Genomic DNA, 15,792 nt, shown 5'->3' with positions numbered 1-15,792 from the left:
GTGTTACTTTCTCAATTAGTTATTTATGTGTTCCTTTTATTTGAAGCTTTGTCTTGTAATTTTGTCCTCTGTTTTTAGAAATTGCAGTATAAAAACAGACATTGTTGAAGCTCTGTTCCCTGCACAAACTGATGCTGTATAAAGGAAGCTAAATAAGAGTTGAAAAGTACGTCTCTACTAATTTATTTTAAACTAGACTGCTTTGCCATGGCATTGCCTTTGTACTCAGATAAATGTCATCTTTGTAGAATAATAAGACCCTGATAGCTACAGACATGCATTTGAATAGTCTGTATCCTGAACAGACTTTCTGATGCTGAGATCCGTTGACAAGGGACTCCTCTTGTTTTCTTTTTCCTTTCTGCTTGCTTGAACTTCACAGGGAATGTATTCTCGGCAGGTGATGAAAGGATATATTTCTCCCTGTGAAACGTTAGCTGGATTCTGATAACTTTATATGAGATAAACCTTTAGGATTACTCCCAGCAATGCATAATTTCATGGATAAAGTAATTGTGTGGCAGACTTGATATAAAAAAACTATATTCTTTTAATTTCTTCATGTGCAGGAAAAAAAAGTGTTTTCTCATGGGTTTCTATTGCCAACGTAAAAAAAATGATTGAGTGCTGTTCACTTTTATTATTTGGCTCTAACTGAATAAACAACTATTTGTGCAAATGAAGCTGTCACAAAACCCTCAAATGAATTTTGACAAAATGTCACTGAGCAACATTTTGTGCTGCTTGTATTCAGTTGGTCAGCTGGGATTTGTGTGTTAGAGGTCTCAAGAGAGTGAAGGGAGAACAGCAGGAACAACATTCTGTCTAGGTTTTGTGTCTTTGCACTTGGCTCATAGCGATGTCCCCTGAGAACAGGAGAATATATTACAAAAAAGAGTCCCTTTGTCTAATCTAGGTTGGTTTTTAGTTAGAGGCTAGTTGATCCAAAGGTCTTATGCAGCCATTGCCTGTAGGAAGTCAAGATATTGACTTTGACAACATACTGTAGCTGGGTAGCTTGTTCCTGATGAGCACAATGCTTTGGGTAAAGAAGTCCCTCCTGTCCTTGGTTTAAACGAACTTCCACATGGTTTCTGCTTGTGTCCTCTAGTTTGTGTTGCGTGGTTTATTCTGAAACAGTCCTGGGTTGACTTGATCAATGACTGACAATACTGATTACCAGTATCAGGTCCACTCATAGTCTCTTATGTTCAAGACTAAAAAGGTTCAAATTCTTCAGTCTATCAGTGTACGACATTCCCTTAAAGAGGAACTTCAGCGCTATTTTTATATTTTGGGGTAAGAAAGAATTTCAAACCAAAATGGAAGTAAAATGTACACAAAACACAGTAAATTTACATCACAAAATAGATTAACATTTTGGGTATGCGCAGCATCATATTTCTGTCATTGTCTGCAATTTAGAACAAGGCAACAAAACTTCCAGTGACACGTACCGGCCTTATTACACTGTAATCAAGCAGGCTTGTGAAGACATCTCTTTCAACCAAATAGGAATTTGGATATTGATCTTTGTCATAAAACCATATTTAATACACACCCTAGCTTAGGTCTTAAACATAATTATGATAAAAAGGATCCATTAAATCGTGAAGACAGATTTTTTTCTATTTATCTATTACCCACTGATATCATCCTCTTTTCATCGATTACAAAAATGGTAGAAATGGCACTTGTTTTGAGCACAAGTTTTGGTTTGGTATCTGAAATGAAAATATATTTCATATTATGAACTGTGAAACTTCATAATCATATAAACACCAAAGCAGAGTAATTTCAATACACATGTCCTATCCCAAATTAACAATATTTGAAAACAATCTATTTCTGTTGCAATACAGCACATGCTTTAGACCAAGAAAATTTTGCTACTGTATTTATTTATATAGAATGTTATTCATGTTATACAAGGGACACATTTTTTAGATACTTTAACTAGACTGCCAATTTGTGCAATTTAATTGAATTCAACATATTAATCGACTTTGAGATGGTTTTACAGACAAATACTACTTGTTAACTCTGCATGCAGATTACATTGAAACATTTCTGCAGTGAAATGTCTGACACACAACCTGTACTTATTTGCTTGTACATCGCAGCACCTTAGTCATTACAAGTGAGCAGGAAGGGCTGGTTTTATGTAATAATTCTCATGAGCTCTCTCTCTCACCTCTAGCGAGACCAGTGGTTTAAGACAAAATGACGACCATACAGTACCCTTCCAAAGTCCACAATTTTGTGCTTATTCTGAATTAGTCAAATTCTGTGATACCGTCAATTAATTTATTTTGTTACCAAGATTTAAAACTGGTCTGAGAAATTGGGACTGCAGTTCCCTTTTAAATCCTATAACGTACTGTATCTGGGCTGATTCCACAGCAGAAATATCTTTCCTATAACATGGCAGACAAAATTGTATGCTCTCTTCTAAATGAGGCCTTCCTAGTGCATTACACAATATTGGTATAACATAACAGGTTCGGCACTGATGGACACAATACTTATGTCATTACCTCAAGCTTGCAGATTTCCCTGATCTTATAGGAGTCTCTGCTTCACTGGAAGTTGTAAGACCAACTAACCCAAACTCTCCCCCAGCTGTCTTGAATCTATTATCTCTTGTTAGAAAAATCTAATCATTTCAGATAACTCAATAAGAAATGGCAAAACTACATTGGTTTTGTTTATGCTTATCATAAAATGAGCTTGGGCTTCCTTGCAATTGCTGCTGTGAATGGTTATGCTAACTGTAGTGATACAAAAACATTTCCTTCAGCCTTTGATGTTAGGTTTGTGTTTTGGAAACAGAAGCATTTCAAAAGCTGCGGCTGGTGGACATTTAATAAGCCTTTCCAGATGGGACATTTCCTTCAGCTGAAACAGAATAACAGGTAGAATGAATATCAGAGGCACATGGTTGGTAGTTTGTCCAAGCAAGGGAGGCACAAGAGCAACAAATGCAATATATGAAAGCTGATATGAGTCCTTATTTCTTGCAAGGCCTTTAGTCTTTTCCTTTGGCAAGGGAGTAATTAGCCAGCCCTAGGGGATTAGTTCGATGAGTGATTGGAAGCAATTAAAATGATGAAAAGCTGAAATGACTGCATCATTTCAACATTGACCCAGAATTGGGTCTTGATGTAGGTCAAAGTCACCTTAATCAGATTCCTTTACAGATTCTATGAAATTCAGTTTGCTTTAAACTTTTATTCTTACATTTACAATGGCGTCATTTAACATCTACAGGATTGAATCAATGGGTCTTGTGGCCTTACTGGGCTACCCATGTGTGGGACTGGGATTACAATGGGACAACCCACAATGGCATTACTGAAGGCTACTGAGAGCAGTACATATATTTTGCAAGAGACTCTTTTAGTCATAATGATGAACACGTCTGGTATTAAATAAACTGTGTTGCATGGCAGTGAGATCTAAAAATGTCCATGTTAACAATGACATGGATTATTATAGCACTGTATCTATAAGTAAGCATGGCTCAAAGATGATTCATCCAAACTTGTTTGTACATTCCTATGGTTGGAAATTTAAATTATTTGTCCAGGGAAGGAAACAATGAAGGTGTTAATTTCACCAGTACAGTAGATACTGTATACATTATACTGTATCATTAAAAGTGAAACATGGTGAGTGAATAATGAAACATTTCAGTGCACTTTTGATGCATAGCAGAAGATGAGAATAGCCCCAATGAGGTATAAATGAGCCATTACATCAGTTATCAGTGTGTAAATTGTCGATACATGCCACCGCGTACATTAGAGATACTTTATCTTAAAATGTTATATGCAGCATATTTTCACAGAATAGAGAACATACTGCAGAGATGCCTTCAGGTGCTTCCTATCAGCCTCTTGAAAAGTGTGAGCAGTTTGCTTTCACAGTTCTGCTGCATCAGTACTAGTCTGAGTGCAGAGGTGTGAAGAAACTGAAAGCTGGCAAAGCTATCTCTTCACAAAAATAATGTATTCTCTTGAGTGAGGCAGAATGTTGCACCAGTTTGCAGTTTGCAAATGCCATTAAAAAGCAATGACTTTTTGCTAAAGTCTAAAGGTATTCACTTACAGTACAGATTAAAATATAATATTCAAACTGACAATCAAAATTATAGGAGCACAGAGAGGTATCATATTGTTCTTCTATATTGCATATGCCAAACTGTACATAAACTGTTTGGCTTGTACAGAAGTTTGGTGTCCATCACGAATTACAAAAACAGACATGTTCTTCTGATATCCCCAAAGGACTGTCAAGGTATTGTGCAAAGTCCGCATGGACTCTTTGGTCACAACATGTAAGGTTTTGCAATGTTGTTCTTGTCTAAATAAAAATCTGAATATTGCATAGAAAGTTAAGTTTTATTATTCAATTGCTTTATTGTACTTGAATATTAAGGAAATTCTTGATCTTTATCATGCAGAATATTCTATTATCTCTTGTGATATTCAAGGATTTTACTGTCATGGTCAGAACTAATACCCTAACAAACACTGATAATGACATTCTGGAACATCTTTTCTTCCAGTTGCTGAGTGACCCATACTTTGAACATCAATTAGACATGACAGTGTATCACCACTACAAACACTAAATCAAACCGATTGGTGAACATTGATCGTTATGACACCTGGGAAGAAAATGGATGCTAGGTATGGATTTAATACACCTCTTAGAGTACACACAGAAAAGCTGCCATTGTTGAACTAGCTTTTTTCTAATCTTTTCTACAGATTCTTTGATGTTTTTAGATGTTATCTTGCAAAACAATGGGGGCTTTGGTTGTTTGGTAATGTAATAAGGCAAGTTTTTTTTTCTGCCTATGAAGAGTCACCCACGACAAAACAAAGGCTATTTCTGGCTTCACTCTGGTAGTAGTGCACACAGTCACCATCAGGTCCATAATGGGGATGTTTGAATTCACCTTGTCAACTTTGGACAAAATAATTTTGCAGTTTTATTTACTGGTGTCATTATATTCTACCTCATAGTCTTTCACCGTGCGCTTGTAAGGAAACAAACCTAGATGTGACTACAAGAAAACCTAAAAAGTGTGAGAGTTAAATGTGATAAAAAGCAATAATTTTAATGTGATTATAATAGATAAGACTAAAGCACTTTAAGCAGTATGTGGGTCAATATTTTCATTGAATTACAGTATAATAAGAGAATGTGAATTTGCTCTTGAAAGGATCAATTGAAAGTTAGTCTTAGTTTCTGTTTGCCTTATGTGCCTGAATTTCAGTTCTATACTAATTCCTAATACCCAATTCCTAATAAAAAAAATCGTATTCACACTCTTGCCCCTGTTATAGCTCCTGGCAAATTATTTCAAACCATTAGCAATACTCTTCTTTGCTCCTTGACACTTTTCTAATCTAGTTTATTGTCTAGAACTACTGTCACTAAAAAATAAAGCTGGTGAATTAGATGAAAGAATCACATGGGAAAAGACAATGCATGTTTGAAGCAGGAAGATGAGCAAATTTCTCTGCAAAATGGAAATATGCTTGCTTTTTTAAAATTCTTTTACATCGAGTATTATATCAATATCATGTTAGACAGCAGTATGGAGTGGTAGTTAATATCCTTGGATGTAACCGAAGGATTGAGTTGTTATGCAAAGGTGTAAAAAGGACAATTTACAGTAGCAAGTCAAACTTAACTTGCATGTCTGTTAGCAATGAGAAAACCTAGACAAGCACCGTGCGACCATGCACTGTGTGCAAATATGAGTTGCAAGGCAATAGTGCAGATCACCACATTCTACACAATAAAATCAATATCTTATATTAAAATAAATATATTAAATGTACTGTAAATTTTCTAGGACTGCTATCTGGCTCTTAAAACATCTTGTTTTTTCTCTACAAAATATTGTGCACCAAGAGATATGGGCATTATATTTGAGTTATGGAGGTAACATTCTTCCATCTGTAGATTCAGTGGAAATTCTAACAACAAACAGGTTGTACAGTATCAACATTTGTGATGATGTCATGATTTTCCACAACTAGACGTGGCTGTTATCTTTAATTCTTTTTCTGCAAAATATGGAGACAAAGTTGATAAAATAGTGCATTTTCTATGAACTATGGTTTTAGAAATGCAAGCATTTTTAATTATCAAAACATAAAACGTTTGTTTAAAGTCTGTGGCCACTGGTAAATTCCTGTGTCTGACAAAGTTCAGTTGAACTTGTCAGTTAACAACCTCAAACAATAACTTCAGGGAATACAGTATATTTCAGAACTGTCTACAGAAAATATGTTATTGGATTTCGTCATACAGTACATTTCTATAATCTTTGAAAGGTTAAACTGAATGGCATAACAATTTAAAAATGCTTCTCTGATTTTATTTTGCTATCCTTCTTAGGATACTGTAATACTTTCAAACCATCACAGAGCTTATCCTTTAAATGTTTTTAAGCAAAATGATGGTCTTCTAACAGCTGAAGTGTTTTAATGGGTCTCTTCAGAAGAATGGAGGCAAATACTATGTGAATAAGTTAAAATGCAAAACTCTCTTTCCATTAAAATATGACCTGACATAGATATCTTTTCATTGTGTATTCCCTCTGCAAAAATTATTAGTTCTTATCCAGCAGTGACTGATGTAGCAAAGTACTTTAATCTGCAGTATCCAGATACTAATTGTTTGATGGATCTTCTACACAGATGATTGAAATGCAAATACTGTATTCCCCATTTTCCAAGGCAGTTTCTAACAATTTAATAAAAGGTCAAATTTTATTCTATATTATGTTAATATATAATAGTTTAAATATATCACAGACTGATGTATTTTTTTAGCAAAAACTTGACTATTGATTGCTTAGTTTCAGCAAAGTAGTGAAAGATTTTTTATCAACAATATTTTATTAAAAGCGACAAAACTAAGATGATCATTAAAAAGACATGGGATTATATAATTAGTTCCAAGTGCACTGTATATTATGTTATACTTGTATATATTACTTCATACACAGGTCCAGGAAATAAATAAACTAAATTAATAATTAGTTAATTAGTTATCAGTATGCACATGCATCTGATGTCGATGTACCTATAGTAATGCAGTAAGGGAGAAGTAATCATTTGGTGGTGATGCACCTTGTTTTTTTTTTGTGATTTCATATTCACTTCACTTTATCAAAGTGATGAAGGAGTTAAAAGGTATGATGCTTGGAAGAAGTGATTCATGAATGTGATACAGAGACGGAGGCAGAGATGCTGGAAAATAACTTCTGAAACATCAGAGGTCCTGAATTTCTGAAAAGGGGCAGTCCAAAAACCGGGCTGAGTAACAGGGAATGTGAGCAATGCATATATTGAATTGATTATAGCGCAAATACCCAAGTGAAAGTCTGGGAAGGTTCTTTATATGCAGGGATTCAAATGTACAAGTGAGGAATCCAAGAAGAACTAGTTTCCTCTGTAAAAGCTCTAAACCTACTGTAGGTACAGTGTGACACCAGTGAAAAGCTGGGTGTCTTTGGGAGACAAAGGGAGGTCTGATGTGATGTAATGTTTGGGCCTTGGGTGCAAGTGCCGAGGGCAGACCATTAGGCAAGAGAATGAGGTTGGGTTAAAGTCAATATGTCAATGATAAAGACTGGAAAGGATAACAGGTAGAGCGACGGGGTGAGATCCGATGGAGAGATAGGGAGGTCAGCAAGGCTAATCACTGCTCAGTGGCTCTCGGAGACCAAGGCATGACCCTGCTTGCAGACTGGCAAAAGAAATCCCTTTCAAAATGTATGATATATTTTACATAACATAATATATATCTTAGACAATGACTGTTGGCAATACATGTGTACTCTGACAGTGTCAGTTCTTCTTATTTGTGTAGTCTACAGTAGCTTTCTCAGATACAAACAATGGGCTCAAAACATGAAAAAGCCCATTTTAACAACAGCAATGGCAGCTAATAGCATAACATATTACCTTCATGAAAAACATAAGGATCTGTTGGAGAAAAAAAATTCTATACAAATATTGTGAATTGTGTCAAAGCTCCTGTGCTACCTAGACCTAATGTGTGCACACGCACTACAGTAAGGCAATGAAAATGCCAAACATAACTGTTACAAGACAACTATGACACACTTCAAAAAAATAAGTTGCATCTATTTTAGAAATCCAAGGTATGTTATGGACAGCACATTATTCTATCATAGGTTTCTGAGAAGCAGTTAAAAAACTATTTAAAAAACGTTTTTTTCCAGCCGCCTTCTGTTGATTGTGTTTTGAAGGACTGCTATTATGTTAACGAATCTGTTACAACAATGAGCACTGCTAAAGCCACAGAGTCACTTCCCTTTAACCCAGTAGTGACCTCAGTACAACTAATGAAAATTTGTAGTCAGAAAGAAACAGAAAAGGTGTCATTTTACTATAGAGAGAGAGGCAGTGAAACCTGTCTTTTACTCAAAAAGAGGATGGCAAATTCAAATCAGTTTCGTTGGAGTCAATATTTGAGCATTTACTTGCTGGTGCTGAACAGAATACTAATAACACAGACTTGGGTTACCATGATAAATGGATTTAAATATTCATCTGAAATTATTTCTTGGTCTGAGGTGCACAGGCGATCCACAGCATGGATAATCCATAGATAGAATACATAATTCGTATTAGCATTTTCATTTAAACTAGATATTTCGAGAAATATTCAGAGAAGTGCCACCTGTGATCTTATCTACACTTTGACTTCCTTCACGGACACTGACAGTATGATATACCCATTGAGCATGCAGTTCCAATGAGTGGGAAAAGATGGGGCACAAAGATGGGAAGGTTCTACTGAAGAGGAAATACCAGGGTAAACTTAGCCTTTATACTGTACATGTCTAGCCAGCACAGTCATTACATTTACTCAGAATGTAATAATGTGCTGCTAAATAGTATTACTGTTGTGACATACAGGAAAAGCCCCTTGACCTAAGCCAGTCCTTGGTTTAGGCAAACTAGGCGACTACCTCTGGCCCAGAGGCCACCAGGGGGCGCTCTTATTGAGCAGCGCAACATCTTTTTTTTTTAACCAGCACATTCACAAATACGAAACAAAAATTCCCTCCAGTGGCTCTTTCTGTTGCAGCTGTGCCAATCTATGCTGTTAAAGCTTATTGATGATAAATTATAATATTAGTAGTAGTGAATGTAAGTGTGGTAGTTTTATTTCACTGTGACTCATCGTCACTGAAAGATGGTGATATTATCTGTTGACAATATCTAGTGCTGCTGTTTCATCTACTGCCAAATCACTACTGTTTGGTTAATTTCAGAAAGTAGTAAATGTTAGATGCACGTAATTAGTGAACGCTAGGCACTTTTTCTAGCTAGACACATAGACTACTTGAAGTGTTTTACTAGAAGTTTACAGATTCATTCATTACTTTCAATGTTAACATACGTGATCTACTGTATGTAAAATGTGTGCTTGATCTTTTTTGGAAGTCATTTTAAGCTGGTGAATAAAAGTTTTCTAGTTTTCTAATTCTTTTATCAAATTGTTCTTAAAAGTAACATAAGGTTGGGATGGGAGCTGATAATTGTAGTGTATGCGTGAATTGAAAACTGAAGGGACAGATTTCCAAGATTTTGGTCCCCCTAAAAGTTAGGGCCGGCCCTGCTCTGGACTGATAACAGGTGTGCTGTGGGCTCCAGCCTATGCTCAGACACTGCTATTGTACCTTAAGTAGGGTGCTTGTGTTAATCAGACTAGCATCCCATACAGGTGGGACATCTCATGCCGTCTTATCCACTTAACACTACAGAAACCTGGATGAGCTCTGGACTAATGAGCTGATGAGCGGTTACAGAAATCATCGATATTAATACCTTTTAAAAACATTGAGCTGTCTCTGCTTAGTTAAAATAAAATTAAGGATGTGATATACAAATACAAAAGCAATAGTAGACATCTCAAACAGATATAGAATGTGGTTTAAATAAACACTTCAACAACTGTTTGCAATAGTTTGATTGCATTACCTAAAACTAACTGAAAAATGAGGAAGAGATTTTGAATGACAATTCATCATTCAAATGAATGAATAACAATTCATCACTGTAACAAAGTACATACTGTAAGTGTTCTGGTCTTAGAGGTGCCTCAATTTCAGTAATTTCTTGTTGTTGCATCTGGTGCAAATTGAATTTGGAAATTGTTTGGATACATTGGTAAATTAATAGGAATAAAAAATCAATATTTTAATTATTATTTTATGATATTGTTGGTGTGTTTGCATTTCATTTTAGGATTTAGGATTTAAGATTGGGATAACCCTATGTTATGGTTACCTAAATCACCTGATCACCTTTTTTGTTTGTTTGTATTTTTTTTTCTTGCTTTCAAGGGGCTCGCCCACTTGCGGTCATTTAAGAGACGGGGTCATTTAAGAGGTGTGTACATAAAGGTTTACACACCTTGCCAGTCCTCATCATTTTGCACATATTCATTGTTTGTTGCTCCTAAGGATTTTTCCTGTGTCTATTTCCAGCTTGGATCACACATTTTGTTTCCTTATTTTATCCTGAAAACCTTCTGACTTATTAGCACTCACTGTGACCTGAATCTGCTTTCTTCTGTGTCTAAATGTGACATTATAAACCAAATCCAGTACTTTCTGTTCTCCACGCAGATATTCAAATAGCAAAAAATCGGAACCAGTTCTATTAAACCTGTGAACCCAGATAAAATCCTGCTTAATTAGTTCACTGCTTCATCATGGACTGCTGAATATTCATTTAAACAATTTCATTAAAAAATCATCACTCCTCTGAGTCATTAACCCTGTAATTATTTAAAAAATTTCCACGCAAGTAAGCAATGTGGTACTTATTAGAATATTTTTGAATTGGTTATATATAGTAATACAGTATGTTGCATATTCAAGGATTCTTCTTTTATCACTATGTGAATGTAAAAGGAGAGCACTCATCTGTCTAGCATTTACTATCAAGACAGAACAGGACATAAATGGGCTCCTGGAGTCTTGTTCAGTTTTCAGTAAACAAAGTTGAAGTGTTGCTGAAGGCAGTTAAATCAACATGCCTCAACCTGTTTCTCCACCTTTAATATTCCTCACCATCCGAGCTGCTTCCTTATCTGCCCTTTTCATCTCCACTTAAGACCCTGCTGCTCTCTCTAAATTAAATAAAGCTTCTTCTGGAAATACTGATGATCTCTCAACCTCCTCTGCACAGAATCCTAGAACCTTGAAATATGTATTTTTCACTGCCTGCAAGACCACCCGGTACTTCAGTCTTCTTCGTCTGCTTCTAATCCTTCCTTCTCTGCCCTCTTCAGCAATCTTGCTATCAGTTCATATGTTCCATCTACTGTGCCTTTGGCCACAGCCATTCCCTCCTTTTTTCTTCTTTTCCATCTGGTCTCTTTCTCTGCTTCTAGATTCCCTATCACCACTGACACTCCATTCAGCTCAAACCCTGTATCTACAGTTTAAAATGTATAAAGCTCAGCAAACCTACTGCTTGAGGACATTTTAGGTTTTAAAACCCATTATTTGGCTCCCATTATCATTGGAAATGCCTCACTCAGGACATGGACCATAGTCTCCATTTCTCCCTCTCATAGTTCCCAGCTGGCATAAGTTATGACACTGCGTGAGCACCTGACCCATTTTCCAAATGTTGTCCTATCCTTCACTGTCTCAGCTGAAGGACCAACACCTGCTCATGATGCTCTGGGCGTACTGACCTCTGTCCCTGCAACTCCAGACACCCTAAATCTACTCCCAGCATCACTAAGCATTCAATTGATATTCACTTCCAATTGATATTTATTGATATTCACTTACAAGACATATACAGTAGATGCTCAAAATGCCCCTTCTGTCTTTTGTCCTAATAAAACATATTTCCCCTGCCTTTTCCAGAATTATTCTCTAAGCAGAGCTTGACAGGTACTGATGTCTGTTTATCCAGCCCTTGAAGCTGGTCCAATGGCCTTTAACTCTTTCAATGGCAGGTGTCTGTACTGTAAGTGTGGGGTGAGTATATGCCCTTTGCTGGCTACCCTGGACATGTCCTGTCTTGCACCCAATGTCTGCTTCGGTGCGCTTCAACTCATCATGCCCCTGTATTGAATAACAGCTATTCAAAATAAACAGATGGATTATTACTGGCAGGTACAGTGCCAATTCATCAGGGTTCAGTCTTGGGGAGCTCATTGCATAATTCTTATACACTCAAACAGATATGCTGCTCTGTGCATCAGTCATTAATTACAGACAGGGACATTTCTGAGCAAATCCATGATGTCAGTTGTCATCATTCACAGTTACTGTCCTACCTCTACCCAGGCTTCTATAGCCAATCTTTTTTCGCAGCTTTCTTTCTTGTTGCTACAGTATATAACTTTACCTTGATTTTTACCATATTAACTTCTTCAAGTTCTACATCCTTTTACATACCATGGTAATGTGTACTTTTTGTCTCTTTATTGTGTAAGGATCTGACTAAACAGCTGAAATGATCAAAGTTAATAACAGAAGTTTAACAGTCAACTAGATATCCCGTCCCTCCCTTCATCGCCCTTGCAGAACATTACTTTATGAGGAGATTCAGGTGATCCTCAGCCAAGTAGGATAAAGTCGAATCTGTATTTTGAAATTGCTTATGCATTAAACCGTTTAATTAAACCACTACAGAACAGTGAAAATCAAAGTAAAGACACAGAGACATGCTAATAGCTCTGACACTGGGCATGCATTCATGGGTACTCTGGAGATTGAGCCAATGTACTGTAAGTGGTAGAACCTGTCAAACACAGTTAAGCTAAACTTCCATAGTCATCCTTACTAGCAGATTAGAGTTAATGTTAAAATCAGAAGCAGTATTAAAACAAATACAGCATCAAATTTACTTCACTATACAGGCACAAAGAATATTTTTCTACTTAACAGTTATTTGTCAAAAACATGGAAACCCATCAATGCTCTCATTCGTATACAATACTCCAGTATAATGATATTACAATTGATATATTAACAAAAGAGAAATTGGATACAGTTTTTAGAACCAGTTATAAGAAACAAGAATTTGCTAACAGAAGATAATGTTGCTCTTTTGTAATTTGTTTTAACTTTGAATACATTTACTTGAGTTTTAAGTTAAATAATGTTTTTCAAATCTGGATATTTTAATTTTAAATAACTTCCCAACAGTTCTGTGGGATTTTTAGATTTTATTATCAATACAGTCGGGATTATTTAATAGGCAAATGTTTTTAAAATGCATGATTTTTCTTCAATAAAAATTAAATTCTCTGCCGCATTTTAGACTTAGGGTGGCTTGGAGGTGCAGTGTTTAGCATTGGTGTCTCGTAGCACTGGGATCCTATGTTCTCCCCATGTTTGCATGGGTTTCCTTCAAGCGCTCTGGGTTTCTTCCACAGTCCAAAGGAATGCTGGGAGGTTAAATTTTTTCTGGGAAAATTGGCCCTGGTGTGAGTGTGTGTGGGTGTCGGGGTGCCCTATGATGGACTGGTGTCCCCTCCAGGGTGTATCCTGCCTAGTGACCATTGCTCCCCTGAGACCCTGTATTGGATAAAGCAACTAGAAAATGTATGCATGGATTTTCAATTTAATTATTAATTAAAATCACAAATGTCTAAATTAAATTCAAAGTTGATCACTTATGTAGCATGCTGACAAACTTTACTGCACAGGGCAGACATCACTGAGTGATGATGTTTTATTTGTGACAGTCTCGGGCAACCTCTCAGGTCAGAGGTTTTGGTACTGTATATGATATATTATTTTCTTCTCTTTATTCCATGATTTACTGTAAGTCTTTGTTGTTTTAAAAGCTGAAAAAAATTCAAAACCACAGTTTTCAATTCCAGATATACTGTGTATACGGTTATTTTTTTCATTGCTGTTAGGCTGATGTGTTAAACATACATTTACAGCAGAGTTAAACAGATTATTAACTATAATTCTAATATTAAAGCAAAGAGAATTCCTAAAGCAATTTATGTTGAGCATTTTAATTAAAATAAAGCAAAGCTCCTAAAATTAGGATCTAAACATTTTCCCTTTGATAACGTCTATCTTTGTAACTTTGTGATTTTTGGAATTTCAATGTAGCATTAAAAGCATTAATTTTATTTGTTGTAAAAAAGTGTGACTTAAGGTGACAAGTTAAAAAATTAGCTGGACATATGTGGTCTCTTCCTGAGGTTGAATCCAATTGAAATGCCTCAAAACCGCAGTGTGGAAATCAATGTCTTTTAGGGCATTTAGACTGTTTCCTAATCAGCAGAAAGTAATGATTGTTAAATGAGGCACACACAAAAAAAAAACTGATCTGGGTAAACACAAAAGGGATATATTACAGTAAATTTAAATGCAGTGGATTTTAAGTCATAAACTCATATTTTAAATAAAATAAAAGTGAAAGTTCCTTCACTGAATATCCCTGTGAGCACAGCCTTCTCAATCATCCAGAAATGAAAGGTGCACCATACCATCCAGACACTGTCCCTCCAAGCTGAGCAGCTGGGCAGCCAGAAAACAGTCTCACCATTATGAGGTCAATGAGTTCAGTGAGTCCAGTGACTGGGATGGGAGAAAATGTGAATTGCTCAACAGTATCCAAAGCACTTTACAAAACAAGCCGTATGGCAGGGTGGACAAAATTAAGACCTTCCAAAATAAACCAGTCATCTCATAGCCCAAATGGTGTTTGCAAAAAAATGTCTTTGACAATGATCAGATAAAACTAGATTGATGCTGTAGGGTCTAAATGTCAAGTGTTACATTTGGTGCAGATCCAACACAGCAGATTGAGCAGATTAGTGGCAGCATCATGTTGTAGAGATGCTTCTTCTAATCAGGGACTGGATGCTTGTTAGGACTGAAGGAAAATGGATGGAGAAAAGTATAGAAAATCACTAGTGGAAAACCAGTTTTAATCTGACACAAACATAAAACAAGGGCAAAAATTGTCCTTTCAGATGGACAATGATCCAAAGCACTGGAGTGTATTAAAAATAGGTTAATGAATGTCTTTGAGTGGCCTAGTAAAAGTTCTATCTTGAATCCTATTGAGAATCTGTAGACATGAAAACTGCCATCCATAAATGATCCCCAAATAATCCAAAAGAGATTGAACAAATCTGCCAAGACAAGGGCAGAAATTCTCAAGATGGTGTGCAAAGCTGGTAGAAGATTCAAAAACATTAACTGTGCCAGCTGCTGCTAACAGAACTACCAAATACTGAGTACATGAGTCTGAATACTTATGCAATCAACATACAGTGTTTTTATTTCGCTTTAGTTTTTGTTGATATTTGCTGTATCTTCTCTTCCTCTTAGTGTTCAATTGGAGCATTCAGGTTTTAAAAAAAATATGAAGCAAAAAATAGTACAGTATACATCATTTTGTAATTTTGCACAAAATGGAGTCTGTATAATTGTCCTGAATACCTTTGCAAAGTGTTGGAGTTACTACATATTTACATTCCTGAAAATCTTAAAGCATTAAAACAAACATCTTATTGTGGCAGTTTCCCTACAGAGGGTATTCTCTATAATGCCAGAAATGGCATCGCAGACAACTGGAATAAAGAAACACATTAGATTAACTGGAGCTAATGTTTGATGACCTTTTAATTAGAGGCCATAGATTTAAAATCTCACTGCAGGCCCTCAACTGCTCATAAACAGACATGATTTAATGAACAACACCTCGAAACTAAATTGCCAGAAATGTA

Source organism: Lepisosteus platostomus, chromosome 14 (assembly GCF_059453375.1).
Source record: "Lepisosteus platostomus isolate fLepPlt1 chromosome 14, fLepPlt1.hap1, whole genome shotgun sequence".
NCBI classification, from domain to species: Eukaryota; Metazoa; Chordata; class Actinopteri; order Semionotiformes; family Lepisosteidae; genus Lepisosteus; species Lepisosteus platostomus.
This window is presented reverse-complemented; position numbering follows the sequence as displayed.